This window comes from Macrobrachium nipponense, chromosome 15 (assembly GCF_015104395.2).
Source record: "Macrobrachium nipponense isolate FS-2020 chromosome 15, ASM1510439v2, whole genome shotgun sequence".
NCBI lineage: Eukaryota > Metazoa > Arthropoda > Malacostraca > Decapoda > Palaemonidae > Macrobrachium > Macrobrachium nipponense.
Window position 1 is genome coordinate 27,129,097 of NC_087208.1, and position 12,929 is coordinate 27,142,025.

Genomic DNA, 12,929 nt, shown 5'->3' on the forward strand with positions numbered 1-12,929 from the left:
TAGGCAGCCTATAAACAACATGACTATCCCTTGCGTAGACTTCTCTCCGTATTTCAGACAACATCTAGACAATAACTTCACACAACAGCTGCTGCCAAGGCAGGCCAAGTAAGGCACATTTTCTTCAAACTGGAGTACCCAATTCATATACTCTCCTCTTATATCCCTCTCTTTTTCCTTGATTTTCAATATTTCACAAGAGATATTTCGATTTATCAAAATATAGCAAGAAACATTCTGAAATATTTCCAATCATGCCTTGTTTCTAGGTGTTATAAATTTCTCTCTCTCTCGTCTCGTCTCTCTCTCGTTCTCTCTCTCTCTTCTCTTTATCCACGCCCTCTCTCCTCCCCTCCACACCCCTATCCCACCCGCGGATTCTCCCTCTCTATCTTCTCTCCTCTCTCTTTTATTTTTACTGGGATCTTTTTGGGCAGTACGCATCTTTTTTGTTTGGTCTCTTATCGTCTTATCTATTAAAATATATTTAGGGATTTTCCTTTATTTACCTTTTTGTCTACAAGAAAAACAATACTAACTACAGGCGGGCAATTGGAACTGAGCAAAAAATGACCATTTTTCTAAGCTACGTTTTATTGTTATTGGATTTAACCAAATAACTAAAAGATATAATTCTAAATGAATTAGCCGAGACATCAAGAGAAATATTATATTTATATAATAATCAACTACTCAACCATAATGATTTTCAAAAACTATAGGTAAGTTTTAAGATTTTAAATTTATATCATAGTGCTACAAAGAAAAGGTAAAAACGAAATTTAATTATACTAAATTTTGTCCTATATAAAAGTGAAAATCAGGTATAAAGGAGTACAATTTTATTTGAGCATAACTTGATTCGTAAAATTGAAATTCAATACAGAAATAAAGCAGAAAATCCTAACAGCCCCATTTCTATAGGCAACGCATTTGGTGTGAACGTATCCTTATAACACAAATGTAAATAATACTGTTTAATACAGACGATAATGACAGCAATTAAATACTATTTAAAAACAATTACAGAGTCAATAATGTCGTCAAATAATAAATACAACAATGAAAACGACTTGACATGTAAGGTTAAGAAAATGTATTGTAGAAGCGTGCTTGATAAAGAAAAAAAAATATCTGCGTAAAACACGTTCCAGGGAAATCAAATACATAACCCACACTTCTGTTACATAATATAAACTGTAGATTCCATACCTGATCGTCTGTGTGAGGTCACAGATGCAGATGGAGGTTGGACATCCTACTCATTGTAATATTATCATAAAAATAACAATGATAAATATTGACACTAGCTCACGTGTTTTTAGTTATGTTCCTTTTACTTGATTACCAGTTATGCTAATGTTTTTGGAAGATCATGCATATTTTCATAGTTTAAAGTGAAAAGTAATATTTTATCGTATCTCAAAATTAAATGAAAAAAAAAAGTGATATTGGTTCAAATTTATCTGCCAGATTGTCGGAAAAATGTGATGGTTTTTTAGTTTAACATTTAGTCAAACTGAAATAAGCCTTAAATTTTGAACATAGAAGGCTTTGTAAATATCACTACTTTTATTTTGTTATTTTGAAATAAAGGGAATTACAAAACGCGCTTCATTCCAAAAAGAAAAGAACCGGAAAACAGATTAAGGTAATAAAGTTTGACACAAAGAATAAGAGCACAGCAGTTAAGAAACTAAGGCTAGATTATTAAAAGGGGGTCCAAAAGGTAGAAGAAATAAGCCCTGATAGAATTAGTGGAGCTAAAAGCTGCAGCCTACGAATGGCCATATACTAGGCAACTTAACTCTCCAATGCAAAGGTAGAAGCTAGTGGCTCCTAACCCTCCCTAAGACAGGAAATGGTCAGGGAACGGCAAGGACTATGGCAGTTGACTTTACAGGAGAGAAAAGTTACATTCCTACAAAAACATATTAACTCTTTCGCACGTTAGAATTGGCTATAACTACATCGGCACTAGAAAACTGCTTTGCTTCTTGAAACACAGGAATTGAGTTAAGTTATTTTCTATTACAATGCATCTTGAAAACAAGGATGAAAATATCCTTACTAAAGAAATATAGTAAAATGGATAATGACTCGTATTTTGCAACTGACCTGGTGCTAGGAAGAAAATAAGAAACACGAGGCTTCTTCACACCATAATCTAGAAAAGAACTTAATAAGTTATCTCTCTCTCTTTCTCTCTACTCATCTTTGTCTTGTTATATTCTGTGGTTCTGTCTTTCTCTTTTCCACCAAATATGAACCTGTTATATTGGTGAAAGTATCCTAATATTTCATGTTGTTTTAATTACTAAAAATTTAGTAAACTAAAGAAAATTATATATAGCCAAAATTTTTTGTGTTATTGCCCACATCGCCCGCTTTCTCTATGGAGGTTGGCCCAATCATGAATTGTATAAGTATATAGTCATGTATCTGTGTGTATGGTTGCTACCTCAATAAGTAAGTGAACTGAAAATTTTGCTAATTTGCTGATATAGATGTTATATATATATTATATATATATATATATATATATATATATATATATATATATATATATATATATATATATATATATATATATATATATATATATATATATATATATATATATATATATATATATATATATATATATATATATATATATATATATATATATATATATATATATATATATATAATATATATATAGAGGTGGCTTGCTGCTTACAGACCACCACCGTTAACACTTGGTGAAAGTTTTGTATCGATCTCGTGGGACAGTCATGTCAGTATATAAGATTTAATAATCTATAGGAAATGCCATTTCATAAATACTGGAGTTCCTAAGCACTTTTAGTTCTCATATTTATTTTCGCATATTTGCCTTAAATGCACATTTTACACTCAAACCCAGTATCGTCAACAACAAAATGTTTACGACCACTCTCTTAATTAACGTTAATAGATTAAGGATACTTTACTCTATGCTCAAGAAAACTATCTGCTGCCCACTCCTCCTTCCTTGTCCTGACGGCGCAACATCTATTGGATGCTCCGTTAGTTACTTGCTCAACTGCTCCGGGGTTTCATGGTCGTGGATTCGTGTTCACTCTGGATCAGCGGATGTACGAACTATTGTGCGTGGACAGTACGTTGGACACAGGTTTACCTGGTACACCGTCTTGAGAGACTTCCCTCACCCTCCTACCCCCCCTCCCTTCTCTCTCTCTCTGAATGTTACTAGTTTAAGTATATTTTGCACGATTTTTTTTTGGTATCTATCTATCTATCTAATCTAATAATAATAATTTAAAATGTTGTATATATATATATATATATAACGATTCACGCTGTTGTTACCTGCCAGCAAGGCTGGCATTACGGTACGGTACGGTACAGTTGATATTTATAGCCTATGTGTACAGTACGGAATTACGCAACGACAATTTTACCGAAGTACGGTACGGTACAGTTCAGGTACGGAAAAAATGTGCAAATTCCGTACCGTACTACCTTACCTTAGGCAATGGATATATTACTTTTGGTCTACGTTGAAAACAAGGGAACAATATTAATTAATTATTAATAATCATAACCAGTAATATAGCATTTTTTAACTATTATTATTAGCAGCAGCAGCAGTAGTAGTAGCTATTACTATTTTTGTCTTAAGATCAAAATTTTTTTCCTTTCTTTAGTGACTATTGACTTGGGTTATGAGTAAATTATTATAATTATTGAAGTAAGAGATATCTGCATGTATGGTGGAGTAGTAGAACGATAGACACTGTGATTGATGGTAAATCTACTGTTATACTTGTGTTTAGTTACCTCCTTCGTCAATCTCATTTGTGACTCGAGGTGCATCACATATGCTTGCATTACGAAGGTGAAGAAGAGATGGCCGTCTAGGAACATAGCTGTCGGCATGGTAGCAGAAATCCGTTTGTCACGCACTTTTTAACTTCTTTTTTTTTTTTTTTTTTTTTTTTTTTTTTTTTTTTTTTTAGAGCAAGAGAGAGCCGCCAATTGCCTACAGATTGGTTTTTTTGAATAGGTAACTGGTTATAGTTACTTCTATTGTTACAAAATAAAAATTGAGCATTTTTACCGGACATCCAATAGAGTCAAAGCCTTGATTATACCGAAAAATTACAGCAAAATCTCGTACTGATACCAGTCTTCATTACGAGTGTTATTGACCAAAACGTGGACTGCACCTGTCTGTGAAACCCACAGTAAGAGAGCTTTACCAATTACAAATAACCTTACCTTTTATTCAGGCTTGGTGTAATTGTCATTTATCTGATATGTTTTTAATTACACGTTTTGAAGTTAACTGTAATTCCATTTGTTTTTTATTTATAATTAATTGTTATTGTAATTGTAACTGAAAACTTTATTTGAGATTGTTATCCTAGAGCCGCCCTCTTACTTTTCGAGAACTCATCTTGACCAAATGCAATGGAGAGATGTTTTGAGTCGCTTCCCAATTCATTTATTATATATTAAGGGAGAATCTTGACAAGCCAGCTACCAATTTCTAAAATTTTTTTTTATTCCATTTATTTCCTTTTTTGTGCAAAAAGTTTTTGTGAAATTTTTTCCAGTATTTGAGTTTTGTATTTCAGTATCATTTTCTTATAATCAGCATAATAATTTTCACCACAATAAACATACTAAAAATTTACTTAGGCAAATCATAGGATGCTAACGATAATTTCTACAGGTCTAAAATACTTTAGATATGTTTGTTTTGTATTTGTACTAAAGGTATCATAAGTTACAAATTACAATTGTTGCAGAAATTGAATGTAAAAGGAAACAAACCAAACTCAAGTATAAAGTCTTTGCAACTATCTGCATTTCTTAAAATTAAATAGGTGTGCGAAATGTAATTGAGTAATACGTTTTATATATGTATTTGTAGCTGTGATTACAATTTTGAAATATTAAAATTGCATTGTATTTGATATTGTTCCCCATCTTGTAATTGAAGCTGTAACTGTAATTCGATAACAAGTCAGGTAATTATGATTCTAATTATTGTAATAGACATAAAGCAAACGTAATTAATCTCCTAACCTGCTTAATGCTTATACACAGATATGCGACAGTAGCTACTTCATACGAAATGGATGAGCATAAAAATAACGGGACAAAAATGATTTTTTTTTTTTTTGGATGTATACATGGGAGAAAACTCATTAGAAATTCAGTGATTTTTCCACTGCACTTCGGCTTCTCTCGGGGCACCTGTGAATTGTTCAATATTTAATAAATCGACTTTATCTTTCTCGGGATCTATGGGATTCATGTCTGCACCCTTATTTGGCCAGTCAACCAATTCAAATCCTCTCGACCTAGAAACCATTCCTTGGGACTATTCTGGCCGTATTGGATGGGGGCAGCCGTCATGAATGAAAAATGACAGGAAACTAGGTGGAAAGGGATAATTCCGCTGGTGAAGTGAAGGGAGTAAGAAATCCTGAAGAATTTTAACGTATTTTCCACTGGGGAAACCCTTCAGTCTTGGTGATATCACATATACCATGTAAGGAAATCCAGGCCCACACATTTACGGTGTGGTATCTGAAGGAAAACAATCTGAATTTTTTACAATTTACGCGTTGCTTTCCGTAACTGGGAAAATAATGATATATCGTTTGGGGAAATGTGATGCTAAGTAACAACCACTGCATTAAAGATAATGTTTATTCATCTTTGATGATTAATACTTATTACAAGTTTGCCTCCTCCAACCTCTTATACACTAAAACAGCCCGAAAGCAGATTAATGGAATTCACGTTAAGAGAGGAAACACCACCACCTTTAGTGTTTCAAACAGACAATTAACAATTTATCATTATGAAGACATACAGAATTTTAAACGTTATCAATGACAGTAATGACCTGAGATGTTGCAATGCCAGTAACAGCCAATCAGTCACTCAGTCCCAGTAATCGTGTGATTTAATATATCACTTTGTTCAGTGATAACGATATCACTGCTACAGCACCCCTATTACACGCTAACAAGTTTGTCACCCAATCATGGCTAGACTGAGGTGTTGTATAAATTTTGATAGGTTATCTGTCCTCTGCTAGTAGTATTCGTTATAGTCTCCAAATGAACAGCAACATATGGTTCTCCTGGCGCAGATCGTCGCTCTACGAGAAAGTGGGCTTCAAATACGTGCTGTTGCACAGCGTCTTGACGTCTCCCCTGCAGCAGTAAATAAATGGAAAAGGAGGCATGCTTAGACTGGGAAATTGACCGACTTTGGATAGCATTTATTTATTTCATTTATTTATTAATTTTTTAAACAATAAACCTTACAACCCGTAAAATCATGAAACCTAAATTATAGTTGCCTTGGTCCTGTTGAACTCTATAGTGATTCTTTCTCTTTACTTCCCAGAATACCAAATAGCGTTCCATAAGTAAACAGGCTATAATTAATCTTGATTATCTAGGTATCTGCATGTTAATTACGTATTTCAGTTCGAAGACCTCCACCACGAAAGACCACCCGTTAGGATAACGACGACATTCGACGAGCAGCATAAACATGCTTTTACCAATACTATTGCTATTCGTGAACGTCTGGCATTAAATGTTTCGGCTATGACGGTGCGAAGACGTCTGGATGAGGCAGGATTACCTCATAGAATTCCTGCCAAGAAGGAATTTCTCGCCGAACGGCATCGTGCTGATAGGCTTGCCTTTGTTCAACAGTTTGTGGGGGAGGATATGGAATTTTGGTCTCGAGTTGTATGCAGTGGACGAAAGGTCTTTTATTTCTAGGCAGAAGTCACGGCAGAATACATAACCGAAGACCGAGTAATATAAGGTGAGTTTCTATAATCATTAATAACAGTCAGACTATAATAATTATAAGCAAGGGTAATATTATAATCAAAAGATAATAATTTTGTCAATAACCATGTATTTTCCGCTAATTGAATTATATTGCCACGAGAAGTGTGAAAATAAAAATTCTTCATTGAAAACCCACCATTAGTTCTACTACGGCCAGCTTTCAGGCATTAATCAAATGCATTATTAATGCTATGAATAATCACGTAGGCAAATTTATAATATAGAGTACAGCCTGTTTACTGAATTAAAGAATATCATATCATAACGGACTGTTGCAGATTAAAGTTAATGCTATTATAAGTATTAATCCTTGAAGATTAATAAACATTCTTAACTTATTCCAAGGGTTGTTACTTAGCATTTTATTTCCCAAAACGATATAGCATTATTTTCCCTATTACGAAAAGCAAAGCGTTAATTGTTAAAAATTAGATTTTTTCCCTTCAGATACTACAGAGGAAATTTACGAGGTGACCAGGAATGGGCATGTCACAGCAAACGTTTGGGGCTGGATCTTCTTACATTATATGGATGATATCACCAGGATTGAGTGGAGGTTCACTGGTGAAAAATACATTGAAATTCTTCGGGATTTCTAACTTCTTTCACATCAACAGCGGAATTATTCCTCCCCACCTGCTCCTGTCATTTTCATTCACGACCGCGCCCTGCCCCATTCATACGGCCAGAATAGTCCAGGAATGGTTTCAAGGTCGAGAGGATCTGCAGTTGCTTGACTGGCCAAGTAAGGATACAGACATGATCCTCACTGAGAATATTTAGGCTAATTTGGTAAAATGTTGGGAGCCTGAGAGGGAGATGAGACCAGATCAACTTATGAACCTCTGGGAACACAATGGAAACTCTTCCACAACCGACCACAGATCGTCAGAAACCATGAATCTTCTATGCCTAACAGATTGTAAGAGGTGATCTAGAAGGAAGGTGGCTGGACTTCTCATTAATATTAAAAATAAATGTAAAAATTTAGTGTGTATATTTGGATTACCCCATGGCTTCCGCTGAACTTCCATGTCGTATGATGTAAAAAAAATCGTAAACAGACCTATGCATATCGTTTAGCTCCAGGTATTGATTATTATAATTTATTTATTAGAAAGGTGAATTTGATATCTTAAAGGAGTTCAAAATCTAAAGGGAATTTCGCTATCCTGATTGTTTCTCAAAAAATTATCTAAAAAGAGAACCCTAGGACAATATCATCAAACTACATTTCTCCAAATAGCTCTTTCCACAATGGACAGGTAAATGACTGAAAGGGCTGTTTATCAATAGAGACGTCTTTCTCTTATCCTCACACGAATGATAAGAGCGAAAGGAATTTCTGTCCGTATGACATTAAAACATGTATCACAATTAATATATTAGAAAATATAAGCCAAGTAGATGTGTTTATCCATATCATGTAATAATTATTGTAATGAAGGGCGTGTAGGGAATAACCTCTACAGTATATTCAAGAGGGAATACAAACCCAACCATGAATACATGAAACCTCTGAACATCAACAATTGTTTATCATTGGCAAACGAATTAAGTTTACCATATGGGAATGGTTAAAAGTTTGCACCAAGTTTGGGAGTCCTTCACTTTCCATTACACGTTGTGGAATTTTCTCTGTCTTAGTAGTTTCATTTTGATTCCTCAGTAACGTCTGGTCTCTCTCTCTCTCTCTCTCTCTCTCTCTCTCTCTCTCTCTCTCTCTCTTTTCATTCTAATGTATTTACAAGAGAGAGTGAGTTTAACCCAATCCTTCTTCTTGTAAATGTTGTTGTATTCAGAAAATCTACAGTACTATAATAATATTTGGATAAACACTCAAAACTCGCAGGCATTAAAGATAAACAAGAAAATATTTCAAGTGGAGCTTTTCGTTAGCCATACACTATCCCCGAGCATATCTACTTCGTCCACTCATCGGAGTCGCAACAGGCCCACCTTACCCCTAGTCCCCCAGCAATTTCAGTTGTAGCAAAGCCAGGCTGAGGACATCGGTACAGCAAAAGCAAGAAGCTTGTCAGTTTGAATTACATTTTAGAATTCCAAAACCTGTATGACGGCTTAACAACAAGAACTCAATCCCCGACACCACTCCCCCCGGCCCCCCGCCCCCGAAAAAAAAAAAAAAAAAAAATATATATGCATATATTAGTTAAGTCAAGATTAGAGGGTGTTAATGACATATCAAAACTGCATACCTAGCGCAGTGGTATTTCTAGATGACATGTCACTTTAAAGTAGCTAATATGAGAGAGAGAGAGAGAGAGAGAGAGAGAGAGAGAGAGAGAGAGAGAGAGGAGCTAAGGCGTCGGACACTTTCAACTCGTTCACTTAGTGTTTGGGTATGTTCAATGCTTCCTATTATATTATTGGTAGGAAACGCACTGCAACCGATACTATAAACTTGGCTTTCATGATAAGGTTAAAATATCCTGCTATGATGTTCGTGATTCTCTCCAATACCAATGTAACTCTAAAATTTTGATCAATTTTAAGTATTGCGTAATGAATATGACCGATACATAATAACAGACACGGTGGTAAGATAACGCCTTAGACGAAAGTTAAATGGAATCTTAATAAACAAACTTCTATTAAAAGTGAGACAGTAATCTTAGTTACAGCGATATAACCTGCTCAGATTACTTTTTTTTTTTTTTACTCCGTGTGTGTGTGTGTGTGTGTGTGTGTGGGTTTCTCCAACCATACCTAATGACTCCTCCCACTGAAAGAATTCCAGAGCTTATTGGTGGAACTCTTGCTAAGAGAGGAAGAGTCCTCCCCCCATCCCCCTCAGTAAACACTGTTACCATATAATTTTTCGAAGTCCCTCAAGAAGGTGTACCAGGGAAACCTGTGTCCAACTGTACGTGTAAACCCACAAAGAAACTTCAAAAAAAAAAAAAAAATAAATAAATATATAAAATAAACTTACCCTAGGATGCTGTGTGTGCACGTATATAAATATATATATTGTATATGCACACAAAATAACACACACACACCACACGACTTTGTCAATAAAACAAGAGTAAATAATCAATAAAAACAAAAGAGCGATTAATGCTTGTAGTATATATGCATAAAATATATTTTCATTACCTACAGATCAGAGGTATAAGTTATATCCAAAATGGCTGTGGACATACCTACTTTTTGAGGAACAAAATATGTAAAGGATATAGCAGAATATCGTGCATGTATGTATGATATATATACTTATACGTATACATATGTAAACATATACATAAACCATTCAAAAATCTACATAATCATTCTTTCCCACCGTCCAGGCAAATTCTGAGAGGAGAAATTTCTTTAAAATTCGCATAATATTGTCTCTAAAATATGGCCTCAGACTTCACACGGATAAAAAAAAAAAAATCACATATCCTGCAACGAGGCATCCCACTTCCGTTCCTGCCCAATGACTAGAGGGATTAATATGAACGTTCAAAGGATTAATATGAACGTTCAAAGGATTAATATGAACGTTCAAAGGATTAATATGAACGTTCAAAGGATTAATATGAACGTTCAAAGGAATATACTCAGACAAAAACACCTCACAAGAACAAGCTGAAGGAACATTATTACAACTATCATTACACCTCTGTAGTTTGTACGCCGACATAATCATTAATGCTAAAATATAATGAAAACTAACATATATAGTTAAAGTCAAGCTAAAGAAAATTACAATTGAATTTACTTCCACGTTTTGCAACAAACATTAGTTTTATTACCTCCTCTTCCATCATTAGTTGCATGATATGGCGGATATTATTGAAATCACAAGATAAATCATTAAGCTGAACCATTTACGAAAACTAAGATAATCCCAGCAGGACGAACATCTCCCTCGCAATCATTTTAACCTTTTAACCCTATCCGTACTATGTATCGATGGCTGCTCACAGCAGCCCAACAAAAACCCGGAAATATCTTTGTAATAACTTGATATGTCGTCTCCTAAACTTAGCCAATCCATGGACTGTTTTTTTTTTTTTCTATTTGACCTCTATATTAAAGAAAACGTGATCCCACAAATTCAATCCATAATCTACCCCCGAAAATAATTTTCAAAACTACGCCAAAAATGCTGCTTCTCTATGGCGAGACTAGCTCTTCTCGCCAGCTTGTTTCCCAGGTGAAAGTTGCCTCTCGCTAGTTACTGGCTTTGTTTCCACTCACGTGTTTGTAACGCTGTCACCAAGTCGCCACACAGCCCCAGATTTGATTAAGAAGTCATAGGTGATCTTCCCTTAGATCCGATATATCCTTTTTCTGATATCAGGTAAAAATTTATTACATTTCATTAACCAGAAACTAGATTTTTCGACCTTTCAAATCAGAGGAAGAGAAAGAAAAACGTTAAACATGAGTTTTGGTCCTGCTTCATCACATCTAAAACGATGGTAGTTGTTATTTTTTTTTTCTGAGAACTTTTAATATACGCTAGAATAAACTCTCAGCTTTCCAATGGCACCACTTTAGTAATGATAAAAACACACAGGGGTAAAATTAGAAAGCATTTCGTGGAAACTTTCAATGCGTCCAACTCTTCAACTGTTCACCGAGGGGTAATGGACCAAGACCGGAACGTAAACAATAGGTTCGGCCAGTCTGGAGCGGAGAGGGTTCATTTTTATACCATATAATTATATTACATAAAAAAAAAAAAAATCACTTAATAACTACGTATATAAAGGGACGTTTTCAAAATCTCAGTATTCCATAACAAAACCTAAGATTTACAAAATTCCTTCACTGTTATAAAACAAGAGGGAACTCTAAGGAACTCAATTTTGCAACAAAACATGTGCGATATACAAAAACACAAGTCTTCCCCGGTTCCCCCAAAACAAAATCATCGTTAACCGTAGGTCATCATCAACACTACACTATCGCGTGAAGTGAAACCTCTGGGGTAAATCTCATAAACTACAAAATCGACCACAAAAACTATTGAGTAAACAAACTGAATGATGGACGAGAAGACATTCAGAGATACTAAGAGAGTGACTGACAGGCGACGCTTTCCACTGTAGCCTTTCGAGGAATACAAAATAAAGAAGCTTACGACACTTTAAAAGGTCAAGTATAAGAAGGGGATGGTGCAATAGAGAGAGGCATTTTATACATATATTATGGAAAAAAATAGATTGTCTTAGGACTGAAAGTGTGTGTAGATATTAATATATATATATATATATATATATATATATATATATATATATATATATATATATATACACGCAACAAATAATCAACTAAGCAATAAAGCTCTAGTATATATATATATATATATATATATATATATATATATATATATATATAAATACTTAACGCATCACCGTGATTCATATAAATCATTCGAGCTACAAATGTCCTTTAATTTCTAATTTCATTTTGCAGACCGTATTACGCCAGGTAACATCAGCGATGCCATGAACAGCATACCCTAATAATAAATCGCCCGGCTGTGATGGTCTTCCCGCAGAGGCTTTCAAATTCTGCCATCCGATAATTTACATTTTGCTAGCTGCCTTATTCAATGCGTGCATAATTCACCAGTTTCTTCCAGACTCCCTACTCTTAGCTCACTTGATACCATTAATCAAAAACAAACTAAAGGATGCAGCTGACCCTGGCAACTACCGGCCAATTGCAATCACAACGATCGCATCGAAGATACTTGAGTCGGTTCTTCTTGTGAGACTTCTCCCCTTTCTACACACCACTGACAACCAGTTCGGGTTTAAAGCAAACCACTCAACCGACACCTGCATCTACATACTGAAAGAATTGCTGAATTACTACCTATCATCAGCATCTCCTGTTTTCCTATGTTTTGTAGATGTGAGAAAAGCATTTGACAGAGTAAACTACCTGAAGCTGCATAAAAGGGGCACACCCCTATATCTAATTGGCATTTTCCATTGCTGGTTCTCCACACAGCAATTCTGTGTCAAATGGGGTAACGTATTATCGTACACCTTCGGCTCCCTAAACGGGCTTCGGCAAGGG